Source organism: Bubalus bubalis, chromosome 21, assembly GCF_019923935.1.
Source record: "Bubalus bubalis isolate 160015118507 breed Murrah chromosome 21, NDDB_SH_1, whole genome shotgun sequence".
Lineage (NCBI taxonomy): Eukaryota > Metazoa > Chordata > Mammalia > Artiodactyla > Bovidae > Bubalus > Bubalus bubalis.
This window is the reverse complement of record NC_059177.1, coordinates 20657000-20670762: the sequence shown is the minus strand read 5'-3', so window position 1 is coordinate 20670762 and position 13763 is coordinate 20657000. Positions and strand designations below refer to the sequence as shown.

The 13763-nt window shown below is 41.2% G+C and overlaps 1 protein-coding gene across 16 annotated transcripts in view; it reads left to right on the top strand.

Moving 5' to 3' along the window:
• LOC123330947 overlaps positions 1–13763 on the top strand; it is a 419147-nt gene that overhangs the window by 327731 nt on the left and 77653 nt on the right. The window contains exon 5 of one of the 16 annotated variants that reach the window (XR_006547248.2): positions 5711–5784. The exons of the other annotated variants lie outside the window; for them this stretch is intronic. The gene's annotated coding sequence lies outside the window, so the exon portion shown is untranslated. The remainder of the gene's footprint in view (positions 1–5710; positions 5785–13763) is intronic. 16 annotated transcript variants of the gene reach the window in all.

The following is a 13763-nucleotide window of genomic DNA, read 5'->3' as shown; positions in this document are numbered from 1 at the left end:
CTGACCTGCATATAGGTTTCTCGAGAGGCAGGTCTGGTGGTCTGGTATTCCCATCTCTTTCAGAATTTCCCACAGTTTATTGTGACCCACACAGTCAAAGGCTTTGGCATAGTCAATAAAGCAGAAATAGATGTTTTTCTGCAACTCTCTTGCTTTTTTGATGATCCAGCAGATGTTGGCAATTTGATCTCTGGTTCATCTCCTTTTTCTAAAACTAGCTTGGACATCAGGAAGTTCATGGTTCATGTATTGCTGAAGCCTGCCTTGGAGAATTTTGAGCATTACTTTACTAGCGTGTGAGATGAGTGCAATTGTATGGTAGTTTGAGCATTCTTTGGCATTGCCTTTCTTTGGGATTGAAATGAAAACTGACCTTTTCCAGTCCTGTGGCCACTGCTGAGTTTTCCAAATTTGCTGGCATATTGAGTGCAGCACTTTCACAGCATCATCTTTCAGGATTTGAAATAGCTCAACTGGAATACCATCACTTCCACTAGCTTTGTTCATAGTGATGCTTTCTAAGGCCCACTTGACTTCACATCCCAGGATGTCTGGCTCTAGGTAAGTGATCACACCATCATGTACTACCAAACTATTAAATAATAGAAAATTTCACCACTGTTTAAACTGATTAGGAGCACAGAAAAAGGGTGATGGAATATTTCCATTTTTTTTTAAAGAGAGAAAACAGAACTATTACAAAAATCAAACAAAGATTGTTGAGAAGGAAAAAATGCTACTATAGATCACTAACCTGAATACCAGTACCTATGCCTAAATAATTAATATTCATAAGTAAATAGTCCCTATTAAAATGTTTTGTGATATTGAACTAGATTGGTCATGATATAAAGAGAAAAATCCTAATTTGCTGCATGTATGCTGAAAAAGTATTTGATCAAATTCAACTTCCACTCAGAATAATTACAATCAATAAACTTACATGAATTCTTTCTGAAGTTGATAAAATGTCATCCTGAGGAACAACCCATCCCATAAGCCAGCATATCCGATGAAAAACACATTCCCAACTGAGGGCAGCAGCAGCTGGTGTTAAGTATGTGCTATATACTGTGCTTTATAATATATTGGAGGCACTAGCTAACATAGTTGGATCAAGAATAAAATTAGGGAAATAATCTCAGAGACCTCTGGGACAATGTTAAATGCCCCAACATTCAAATCATAGGAGTCCCAGAAGAAGAAGACAAAAAGAAAGACCATGAGAAAATACTTGAGGAGGTAATAGTTGAAAACTTCCCTAAAATGGGGAAGGAAATAATCACCCAAGTCCAAGAAACCCACAGAGTCCCAAATAAGAAAAACCCAAGGCAAAACACCCCAAGACACATATTAATCAAAGTAATAAAGATCAAACACAAAGAACAAAAATTAAAAGCAGCAAGTGAAAAACAACAAATAACAGACAAGGGGATCCCCATAAGGATAACAGCTGATCTTTCAATAGAAACTCTTCAGGCCAGGAGGTAATGGCAGGACATACTTAAAGTGATGAAAGAAAATAACCTACAGCCCAGATTACTGTACCCAGCAAGGATCTCATTCAAATATGAAGGAGAAATCAAAAGCTTTCAGTTCAGTTCAGTTCAGTCACTCAGTCATGTCCGACTCTTTGCGACCCCATGAATCGCAGCATGCCAGGCCTCCCTGTCCATCACCAACTCCTGGAGTTCGCTCAAACTCACGTCCATCGAGTTGGTGATGCCATCCAGCCATCTCATCCTCTGTCGTCCCCTTCTCCTCCCGCCCCCAATCCCTCCCAGCATCAGAGTCTTTTCCAATGAGTCAACTCTTTGCACGAGATGGCCAAAGTATTGGAGTTTCGGCTTCAGCATCAGTCCTTCCAAAGAACACCCAGGACTGATCTCCTTTAGAATGGACTGGTTGGATCTCCTTGCAGTCCAAGGGACTCTCAAGAGTCTTCTCCAACACCACAGTTCAAAATCATCAGTTCTTCGGCGCTCGGCTTTCTTCACAGTCCAACTCTCAGATCCATACATGACTACTGAAAAACCATAGCCTTGACTAGATGGACCTTTGTTGGCAAAGTAGTGTCTCTGCTTTTGAATATGCTATCTAGGTTGGTCATAACTTTCCTTCCAAGGAGTAAGCGTCTTTTAATTTCATGGCTGCGATCACCATCTGCAGTGATTTGGGAGCCCCCAAAAATAAAGTCTGACACTGTTTCTACTGTTTCCCCATCTATTTCCCATGAAGTGATGGGACCAGATGCCATGGTCTTCATTTTCTGAATGTTGAGCTTTAAGCCAACTTTTTCACTCTCCTCTTTTAGTCCCCCAATCAGGGATCAAATCTTCATCTCTTGCTTTGGAAGGCAGATTCTTAACCACTGGACCACAAGAGAAGTCTGCATTGCATAGTTTAGAGTTAATGGTGCCAGTGTTAATAGATTGGTCAGTGGTTCTCATCTGAAATGGAGCAGTTTTTATATCAAAGGTTAGTCTTGGTGACTACTCAGAAAGAAGCTTCTACAAATGGGCCTCAAACTTCAGAAATGAAGGAGACGAAGAGATCCAGAGAGAAGGGACAAGTTTGCTAATGATGATGATGCTTGCCAAAAGCCTCAGTCTATGGGTCACTGAGATCTGAGCATTTGGGTGCAATTAGAAGGAAAAATAAAGAAAAACAATTAGAAGCAAAAATAGTTATTTAGTTTTAGTGAGCAGCAAGAATCTTAGCTACCAGTATCTTTGATGACCACTTGCTTCTTAATTGACCCGGTCCAGTCAGTTACAGGATACTATGGGCCAAGAAAGATGCAATGAAGATTTTGGAGTGAAAGCAATTTCCTTTTTATTCTGGTATTGGGGGAGAAAGTATAATTTAAACAGTTACAGTCTCTTTTTGTTAGTGAGAAATAATTATAGTTACAATGTAGTCTGTGCTTCTGATATTGCCAGGCATTGTGCTAGACATGCAGATGTTTTCTTACATAATCTCCCCAGCAACTTAATGACATAAATATATTCTTATTTAAAAATTTGAAGAATGACCTAGGATTACCAAGGGGCAAGTCAGGCTTTAGAACTCGTTCTCTCTGAATTCAGTGAACTGTGCTAAGAATTTTCATTCCATGTTTGTGAGTTTCTCTCTTACCCTTCCTTGAAATGCTCCTAAATATGTGGGATGAATCCATATGGTATCTTATTTTTACCCTTGGACAGGGGGTCTAATGGGACATTCTGGTGTCAAAACAAAGATGAGGTTGGCAAGCGAGCAGTCGATGATGTCTTGCATGCAGATAAGAGCAAAGGAAAGGTTTTGAAGCAAAGGACCAGAATAACACAGAGATCTACACGCCAAGACCAAGACAGCTGGCAGGATTGGACTAAAAGGATTATGGCAATTTATCAGAACTGTGGGTGAATCAGAGGCTTAGCAACCAGATTTATTAATGTTCAAAGAATTTGAGGTTAAGAACTTAAATCTTCCCCAGCTCAGAAGGAAATTGATCTTAGTGCCTAAAATTGGGACAGAAGCTACTGGTGGAAGCTAAAAACAAGCCAGTATGGGGTCAACAAAAATCACATAGATCATCTTTCCTTTAACCAGCTCCGTAATTTGAGGAAATAGCTTGAGAGTTGAATAGCTTGCCTCTTGCATATCATGGAGATATTCTGTCACACCAGGTTCATCTGCATTGTTATTGTTGTTCAGCTGTAAGAGATGGAATATGATTTATTATATTTGCTGTTCAGTCACATCATATCCAACTCTTTGGGACCCCATGGGCTGCAGCACACTAGGCTTCCCTGTCCCTCACCATCTCCCAGAGTTTGCCCAAGTTCGTGTCCATTGAATTAGTGATGCCATCCAACCATCTCATCCTCTGTTGCCCCTTTTCCCCTGCCTTCAATCTTTCCCAGCATCAGAGTCTTTTCCAATGAGTCGGCTTTTCGCATCAGGTAGCCAAATTACTGGAGCTTCAGCATCAATCCTTCCAATGAATATTCAGAGTTGATTTCCTTTAGTATTGACTGGTTTGACCTCCTTGCAGTCCAAGGGACTATCAAGAGTCTTCTCCAGCACCATAGTAGGAAAGCATCAATTCTTTGGTGCTCTGCCTTCCTTATGGCCCAGCTTTTACATCCTATATATGACTACTTGAAAGAAAGACCATAGCCTTAATGATATGGACACAACTGAGTGACTGAGCACACACATAGGAAATACTAGGCATTGCACTAGAGAAATGTGTGTGGTTAAGTTGCTTCAGTCATGTCTGACTCTGCAGCCCCATGGACTATAACCTGTCAGGCTCCTCTGTCCATAGAATTCTTAAGAATACTGGAGTGGGGTGCCATGATCTTCCCTACCCATGGATTGAACCGACGTCTTTTACATCTCCTGCATTGGTCGGCAGGTTCTTTATCACTAGCACCACCTGATCATTAGAGAAACAAGAGTGACCAAAAGAGTAGTCTTATATCATGGAATTTATCATCTTGCAAGAGGGAGCAGGGTCATTGAAATAATTAGTCAAAAATATGAAATTATAAATAAGATCAGAGCTGTGGCAAAGCAATGGTTGGGATCACACAAGACTATCATAGAGGGAATTGACATCCTTAGGAAAGACAGGTCTTGGAAATGATGAGTTAAACTGGCAAGAGTAGGCATTATCAGCAAAGCAGCCTGGAGAAGAGGCTTCTAGGCAGAGGAGACAGCATGTGTTAGGTTGAACCATATGGAATGGCTGCTTTGAAAGGTAAGAAATGGTTGAATATCAAATAATTCACATGGCTTATTTACGGCATGTGGTGCTCATAGCAAAATTCAAAACACTATGCCTAATAATAAGATCATTAATATGCTTCTTGTACTCCTGTTTTGTTTTGTTTTGTTTTGGTAATCCAGACAGTGACCCCGGTGTAGATAAACAAAATGGCAATGACAATGGATTAAGAGAGGTCCAAACGAAGTGTAGGAGTCTTCAGAGAGAATGAGTCCTAGAGAAACCAAGTGTTCCAATGGCAGAACCTGCTCCATGCATATGGTTGCCTCAGGAAGAAACTCCAGTGAGCTGCCCCCAGCTCCTGTTCTCCATAGCTTCAGGGGTGTGGTTTCCCATCAAGGGCATGGGCAAGTGTCTGCTTGGCTGAATATGTGCTAGCTAGTCCTCACCGTCCCTCCTGCTCATTAAAGGAAGTGACAGTGTTGAAATAAGCCTGATACGCTTGTCTCTTTGGCTGCGTCCATGGAGTGTCCCGTTGACGGTGAGATCTGTGTAGACATCACATGGCATGATGACTCAAGGGCTTGTTGAGTCATTTACTGTTTCCTTCTGAATGGAATTTGTTGGACCTGATTACTTGGGAAAATGCCCCAGATATTTCAGGCACAGGAGAATTCAAGTAATCAGCTGCAACCTCATACACTATTTTGTTATGTCCCCTGCCCACATATCAGGGGGCGTGTGACATTTTTAAATTCAATTTCATTTTATAGGAAACTCATTACAAAGAGCCAATAGGTTATAATTCAGGTACACAAGAAGGGAATTATCAGAAGAAAGAGGCACAGTTGTATCGTCTTCTTTGTTTTCTGACCCATGTAATTTAGGCAATGGTGATGGTCCTCATTATAAGTATGGAAATAGTGGCTGAGATTTTCTTTTTAACAAGTGATTATGCTATGCTAAGGGCCATTCCTGGACTCTCTTCTTTAGGTTTTACCAGCAAGTCCATACAGGTACTTCAGTTTATCCCAAGATTACAAAGGAGGAATCAGAGCTACAAAGAGGTGAATCACTTACCCAAGACAATGAATGCCGAAGGGGAGCTGGAATATAGCCCCACGTTGGTCCAACTCCTGAGCCAGTATCTCTGACCACTCAGTGTGATCAGTGTGGTCTCTGCAACAGATTCTTAAGAGGCACAAAGGGAGCTTGGTAAATATGCTGATCCCCCGTCTCTATCCCCGGCATATGACATCAGTCTTGGAAGTGAGGCCTGGGAAGGGGGCTCTGCATTTTAACAAGCACCTGAGGGGGTCGTTGTGTGCTCTGAAGTGTTAGAAGTGTTTCACGTTGTGGAAAATGGTAGAAAAAGCACAGTTTTGAGGTGATTCTTTAATCCACAGCAGTCTGTCAATTACCAGGAATCTAAAAACGGAAGCTCCATTCGGAAAGATCATATTTGTGTGCAAAGTGGCATGTCCTGGTTGATCCTCAGGGATTGGGGTGTTCTGGTTTATCCTTAGGGGCAGGGAACAGTTGCTCCGGACCTATGACAGAACACAGTTTGTTGGGAAGAGGATTAGGGATGCATATGGCTCACTCCCGGTTTTCCTTTCTACGGCATCTGTGACCAAGTCTCCTGTGGATCAGGCCACTTGAGGTTAACTGCAAAGCAGGGCATCAGCCAGCAGCACAGTAGTACGTGTCACCTGCTTATCTGGATTCAGAGCCTGGGGACTTCTCCTTTGACAGGTGGATGGAGCAGGCTATCGTGTGTTAAGCGGAGGGGTCTTCCTGGGTTTGGTTGCTGATGCTGAGGCAGTAAAGAGAAGGGCTGCTCAAAGTGTTTCGACTTTTTCTTCTATTTCAAAGTGGAGCAACTATTGCAGTGGCTGTCGAACTTGAGCATTTGTCAAAGTCACTTGGAGAGAAAGGGAAATACAAATGCTAGGCTTTCTCCCAGAGTTTCTGCGTCAGTAGATTGGGAGTTGGCAATGAGTATATGACATGACACAACACCCATTGGCCATGTTGATGGTGCAAGTCTGGGCACCAGATTTTAAGAATCACTGGTCTGTAGCTTAGCTGATAAGATGACTTGGAGACAGTTTCCTAATGCAGTCTTAATTCTGGAATGAACTGTACAAAACTAGCCCATCCTACATCTCATCTCTTAGATATCAAAGACTAGGGATAAATTCAGTCATATGACTCCATTTGTCCATTTTAATTTGATGGCTGAGTGCTGGGGCTCGGTAGTCAGAACTGGTTTCGGATTCACTCTTCAGGTGAGTGAGCTGATATGCTGGAGCCTCTGTTTCTACATCTGTAAGCCAGCAAAAATGAAAATTACCTGTCTTGTAGGGTTTGTGCTGGAGGTCTTTCGTCTCTGTAATCGCATTTTCTTCGCTTCTCCATTTTGCACTGTGGCCCAGGAATCTGGCTCATCCTCTTGCCCTCTGGTTTCCTAGTGGGTTCATATGATGGGGAGATCTAAGTGCTGATGGAGAGTGAAATAAAGCAGTTGTCTTCTCCAGCTTGGGCTTTCCTGGTGGCTCAGTGGTAAAGAATCCACCTGCCAATGCAGGAGCCATGGGTTCATTCCCTGGGTCAGAATGATCCCCTGGAGAAGGAAATGGCAATCCACTTCAGTATTCTTGCCTAGAAAATCCCATCGACAGAGGAGCCTGGGGGGCTACTCCATTGGGTCACAAAGAGTTTGATGCAATTTAGCAACTAAAACAACAACAAATTCTCCAGCTCATGCCCTGCGGGGTCACTGCAGGCTGGCTGTGGTCCTCCCAGGAAGAACACATCTTGCTGGCTAGCACTCTTGTAAACTCAGACCTGCTACCTCTGGGTTCCTGGAATATCACTCAACCCTTGACCTCTCTGACTAGAGATGGTGAAAGTTTGCACTATTCCTTGTTCATTTCCTTTAAACTTTCTGCCTCTTCTGTAAACAGAATCTCTATGAAAGCCCTTTGGACTGTGCCATCTGTTTCATGCTGGACTCCTGATAAAATTGTGATAAGATAAATGAAGAAATGCAGAAAGCACTTGGCAGGGTGCTACCAGTGAGGCAGTGCCCAGGAACTTTAACATTACTGCTGCTTTGTAATATTTGACCTGAATTGTCATGATGGGTTTTGTATAATCTACAGTGCCTACCCAGACAGGAATAACTCAGTAATTCATTTTGTCTTTTTCAGGTACCACTAACATTATCCAGATTCATTTTCCTCTATCCTGTATAAAGAATTATTCTTTTCAATTTTTGACATCTGTATTTTGAATGTTATGCTTTCATATATTTCTTTTCTGTTTCTTATCAGTTGACACTAACTCAGATATGACTACTCTATTTTTACCTTTGTTTCAGTTCAGTTCAGTTCAGTCACTCAGTCGTGTCCGACTCTTTGCGACCCCATGAATCACAGCATGCCAGGCCTCCCTGTCCATCACCAACTCCCGGAGTTCACTCAGACTCACATCCGTCGAGTCAGTGATGCTATCCAGCCATCTCATCCTCTGTCGTCCCCTTCTCTTCCCGCCCCCAATCCCTCCCAGCATCAGAGTCTTTTCCAATGAGTCAACTCTTCGCATGAGGTGGCCAAAGGACTGGAGTTTCAGCTTTAGCATCATTCCTTCCAAAGAAATCCCAGGGCTGATCTCCTTCAGAATGGACTGGTTGGATCTTCTTGCAGTCCAAGGGACTCTCAAGAGTCAACCATATTTCTGGATACCACCTTCTCATGCAGAAATCCCACTTGTGAAGGTAACAATTCATGGAAAGATGGAAAGGTAGAGGGAGCCTGACAGCATTTTGAATTAACTACTTCTTTTTTTTTTTTTTTTTTTCTTGTGAGAAAAATAAACCTCAAATAGGTAAACCACAGTATTTGGACTTTCTGCTGCATTCAGACAAATGGAGTCCTAACTGATACACTGCACATTCAGGAATTGGAATAGTTTATTCAGGGTCCATCATGAAGCAAATACTCAACAGAGTCACAAAAATACTGCTCCAAGAAGGGGACACAACTTTGAAAAATGTTATAGGTTTCTACATTTGATCTGGAGGCTGTGCTAGTGATTTTCTTGTAGGCAAAGTCTATTTCCATCCTTGTTATGCCCATGGTGCTTGACACAGAGTTCATTATCAGTAACAAAAGAAGTGTTTACTGAATACATATGTACAGTGTATGTTTAATAGAGATTGCGTCTGATTAATTTTCTGGGCACTGACATAAGGATAAAATAACAAGGCTGACTCCCTTAATTATTGGTAGTGTCCAGATCTCCTGCCCCAGAAGGAAAATATTAGGAGGAGACTGGGAGCATGTTTGTATTCCTAGGACCTAGGACAGATCTTCCACCCTTTTCCAGCAACACAAGAGAAGACTCTACACGTGGACATCACCAGATGGTCAACACCGAAATCAAATTGATTATATTCTTTGCAACCAAAGATGGAGAAGCTCTAAACAGTCAGCAAAAACAAGACCAGGAGCTGACTGTGGCTCAGATCATGAACTCCTTATTGCCAAATTCAGACTTAAGTTGAAGAAAGTGGGGAAAACCACTAGACCATTCAGGTATGACCTAAATCCAATCCCTTATGATTATATAGTGGAAGTGAGAAATAGATTTAAGGGACTAGATCTGATAGAGTGCCTGATGAACTATGGATGGAGGTTCGTGATTGTACAGGAGACAGGGATCAAGACCATCCCCATGGAAAATAAATGCAAAAAAGCAAAATGGCTGTCTGGGGAGGCCTTACAAATAGCTGTGAAAAAAAGAGAAGTGAAAAGCAAAGGAGAAGGAAAGATTTAAGCATCTGAATGCAGAATTCCAAAGAATAGCAAGGAGAGATAAGAAAGCCTTCCTCAAGGATCAGTGCAAAGAAATAGAGGAAAACAACAGAATGGGAAAGATGAGGGATCTTTTCAAGAAAATCAGAGATACAAAGGGAACGTTTCATGCAAAGATGGGCTCGATAAAGGACAGAAATGGTATGGACCTAACAGAAGCAAAAGATATTAAGAAGAGGCGTCAAGAATACACAGAAGAACTGTACAAAAAAGATGTTCACGACCCAGATAATTGCGATGGTGTGATCACTCACCTAGAGCCAGACATCCTGGAATGTGAAGTCAAGTGGGCCTAAGAAAGCATCACTATGAACAAAGCTAGTGGAGGTGATGGAATTCCAGTTGCGCTATTCCAAATCCTGGAAGATGATGCTGTGAAAGTGCTGCACTCAATATGCCAGCACATTTGGAAAACTCAGCAGTGGCCACAGGACTGGAAAAGGTCAGTTTTCATTCCAATCCCAAAGAAAGGCAATGCCAAAGAATGCTCAAACTACCACACGATTGCACTCATCTCACACACTAGTAAAGTAATGCTCAAAATTCCCCAAGCAAGGCTTCAGCAATACATGAACCGTGAACTTCCTGATGTTCAAGCTGGTTTTCGAAAAGGCAGAGGAACCAGAGATTGAATTGCCAACATTCGCTGGATCATGGAAAAAGCAAGAGAGTTCCAGAAAAACATCTACTTCTGCTTTATTGACTATGCCAAAGCCTTTGACTGTGTGGATCACAATAAACTGTGGACAATTCTGAAAGAGATGGGAATACCAGACCACCTGACCTGCCTCTTGAGAAAGCTATATGCAGGTCAGGAAGCAACAGTTAGAACTGGACATGGAACAACAGACTGGTTCCAAATAGGAAAAGGAGTACGTCAAGGCTGTATATTGTCACCCTGCTTATTTAACTTATATGCAGGGTACATCATGAGAAACACTGGGCTGGAAGAAGCACAAGCTGGAATCAAGATTGCCGGGAGAAATATCAGTAACCTCAGATATGCAGATGACACCACCCTTATGGCAGAAAGTGAAGAGGAACTCAGAAGCCTCTTAATGAAAGTGAAAGAGGAGAGTGAAAAAGTTGGCTTAAAGCTCAACATTCAGAAAACGAAGATCATGGCATCTGGTCCCATCACTTCATGGGAAATAGATGGGGAAACAGTGGAAACAGTGTCAGACTTTATTTTTGGGGGGGCTCCCAAATCACTGCAGATGGTGACTGCAGCCATGAAATTAAAAGACGCTTACTCCTTGGAAGGAAAGTTGTGACCAACCTAGATAGCATATTCAAAAGCCGAGACATTACTTTGCCACCAAAGGTTCCTCTAGTCAAGGCTATGGTTTTTCCTGTGGTCATGTATGGATGTGAGAGTTGGACTGTGAAGAAAGCTGAGCACCGAAGAATTGATGCTTTTGAACTGTGGTGCTGGAGAAGACTCTTGCAAATCCCTTGGACTGCAAGAAGATCCAACCAGTCCATTCTAAAGGAGATCAGTCCTTAGTGTTCTTTGGAAGAAATGATGTTAAAGCTGAAACTCCAGTACTTTGGCCACCTCATGTGAAGAGTTGACTCATTGGAAAAGACTCTGATGCTGGGAGGGATTGGGGGCAGGAGGAAAAGGGGACAACAGAGGATTAGATTGCTGGTTGGCATCACCGACTCGATGGATGTGAGTTTGAGTGAAGTCCGGGAGTTGGTGATGGACAGGGAGGCCTGGTGTGCTGCGATTCATGGGGTCGCAAAGAGTCATATAGGTCTGAGCTATTGAGCTGAGGACAGTATCCCGGATGTGATGCATTCTCAGAAATGATACGTGAAATAAGCAAATGAAGAAATGAAAGTGAATACCAAGTGTTCTCTGTCTGTTGGAAAAGCGTTGACTTCAAAACTTTTCACAACTTTAAATATATTGTATCTTTTGGTACCTAAATTACTTCTTGGTTGTTTTTGCACTTTTTTTTTTTCAAATTTATAAAGATGAGAATGCAGAAGAGTCTCCAAAAGAAGATAAAATTATCTGCCATCTAGACTTGAGGAAAACAAAAACAGAGGAAACCTTCTGGGTGCCTTTGATGGAGATTTTTTTCCCCATCAGCAGTAACTTCTTTGTGGAGTCTGATTCTGCTGGTATTTTCCTGCAACTTAGCTTAGTAATTATGACTGACTTTCTGTATCTCCTCTGCTAAATCAGGAAAATGAATGCTACTTAAAGTTCTCATTTTTGCTTTAATTTACAAACCTTTAGAGCATTCAGTTTCTTTTACTGCCTCCTTGATATTGTAATTTGCAACAACAGTTCCTTACTCTGAAAGCAGTTTATTTAAAGATATCTCATTTATGCTTTTCAGTGTGTTATTACTGAACAATGCATTTTGAGCTTTATTATCCTTGTCATCTTTTGACATACGTGTGCAATTGCTGATATTTTTAGTGTGCTATTAATATGACTAAATTGTATTGTATGTTTTATTGGGTGGATGTGTTATTACACAGTTACCTTTCAGATTTATATCTCTAATCTCAAAAATTAATGAGCATTCATATTTTTTTAAAAGTTAATAAAATGCCAACAAGGTAATTAGAAATATAAATAAACCAAAGCCAAGTGATTTTGAAGAAATTTTATGACCTAATATTGGTGTGAGAAAGGGGAAGAGATAGGAAGGAAGTCATTCTAGGAGACTTACTCTACCATAATGCAGGAAAACAACTAGTTTATCTCTGGTCTTCTTTTCATGATAGAACATTACTGATCAATGAGAAAGTACCCCTAGTGATACAGTTTGGATATTTATTTGTTTATTTTTTATTGAAATACAACTGACATATAACAAAGCTGTACAACTTGTTGAATTGATTTTATTATATGTTGCAATATGATTACCACCATAGCACTAGTTACTTCTATCATGTCAGATAATTATCATTTCTTTTCTGTGGAGAGACCATTTAGGGCCGAATCTCTTGGCAGCTTTGAAGTATTATGGTCTATACAGTATTGTTGACTATAATTCCAGTGTTGTGCATTAGATTCCCAGAATCTTACTTATTTTCTGGTTGCATGTTTGCACCTTTGACTAACATCTCAATTTTCCCACTCCTCAGTCCCTGGTAGCCACCACCCTAGTTTCCATTTCTGTGAGTTTGGTTATTTAGATTCCCTTAGAAGTGAGGTGGTATGGTATCTGTCTTTTGCTGTTAGACATATCACTTTGCTTAATGCCATCAAGATCCATCCATGTTGTCATAAATGGTAGGCTTTCCTTCTTTCTCATGGCTGAACTGTATCTATCTACGTCATACTTTATTCATTCTTTGATGAGCACCTGGGTTGTTTCCATATCTCGGCTCTTGTGAATAATGTTGCAATAGACATGGGAGTTCAGATATGTTTCTGATATCCTATTTTCATCTCCTTTGGATGTTTACCCAGAAATAGAATCCCTGGATTATATGGTAGTCCTATTTTTAATTTTTTGAGGAAACTCATTCCATGTTTTTCTAACACTTCTCATTTTCTCCTTCCCTTTTCTTTCATTCTGAATAGCTATGAAAATCCATGAAGCATTTTGTATTTTGTTTCTGGAGTTTATTTATTAACTTACTCAACACATACTTATTGGGTGCCTGGTTTTCTGGGAAGAAAACGGTGAGCTGAGCACCGAGGCTACAATGATAGGAGAATCCTAGTTCCCATGGAGCTTGCAATCTAGTGGAGGGAGGCTGGAAGTCATTGACTAATTGCAATAATAAATCTATAATTGTAAGTTGGTGTAGTACAACAAAGAAGATTATAGTTAGTGAGAAGGTATAATGAACTATCCTGACATAGATTGCAGCCTTGGGCTCAGAGTCAAAGAAGATTCTTTGAGGAAATACAGTTTGAGTTGAGAGTGTAGGGCGAGTAGGAGGTGAGAAGTAAAAGGATGTGGGGAAGTGGGGATGCAGGATTTAAGCCCCGTGACTTGAGAGGACATGGAATGATTGAGGCCTTGAACATTGGCAATAGCTGGAGCTCTGAAAGGAAGGGGTAGAGTGATGTTAGATATGACATGACAGGGAACTGGGCCCCAGATGATGCAGAACTTTAAAGGTCATGTTAAGAATTAGTTCTGTATCCTAAGAGCAGTGGGAGGAAGTCATAAAGAGTTTGTTCCATT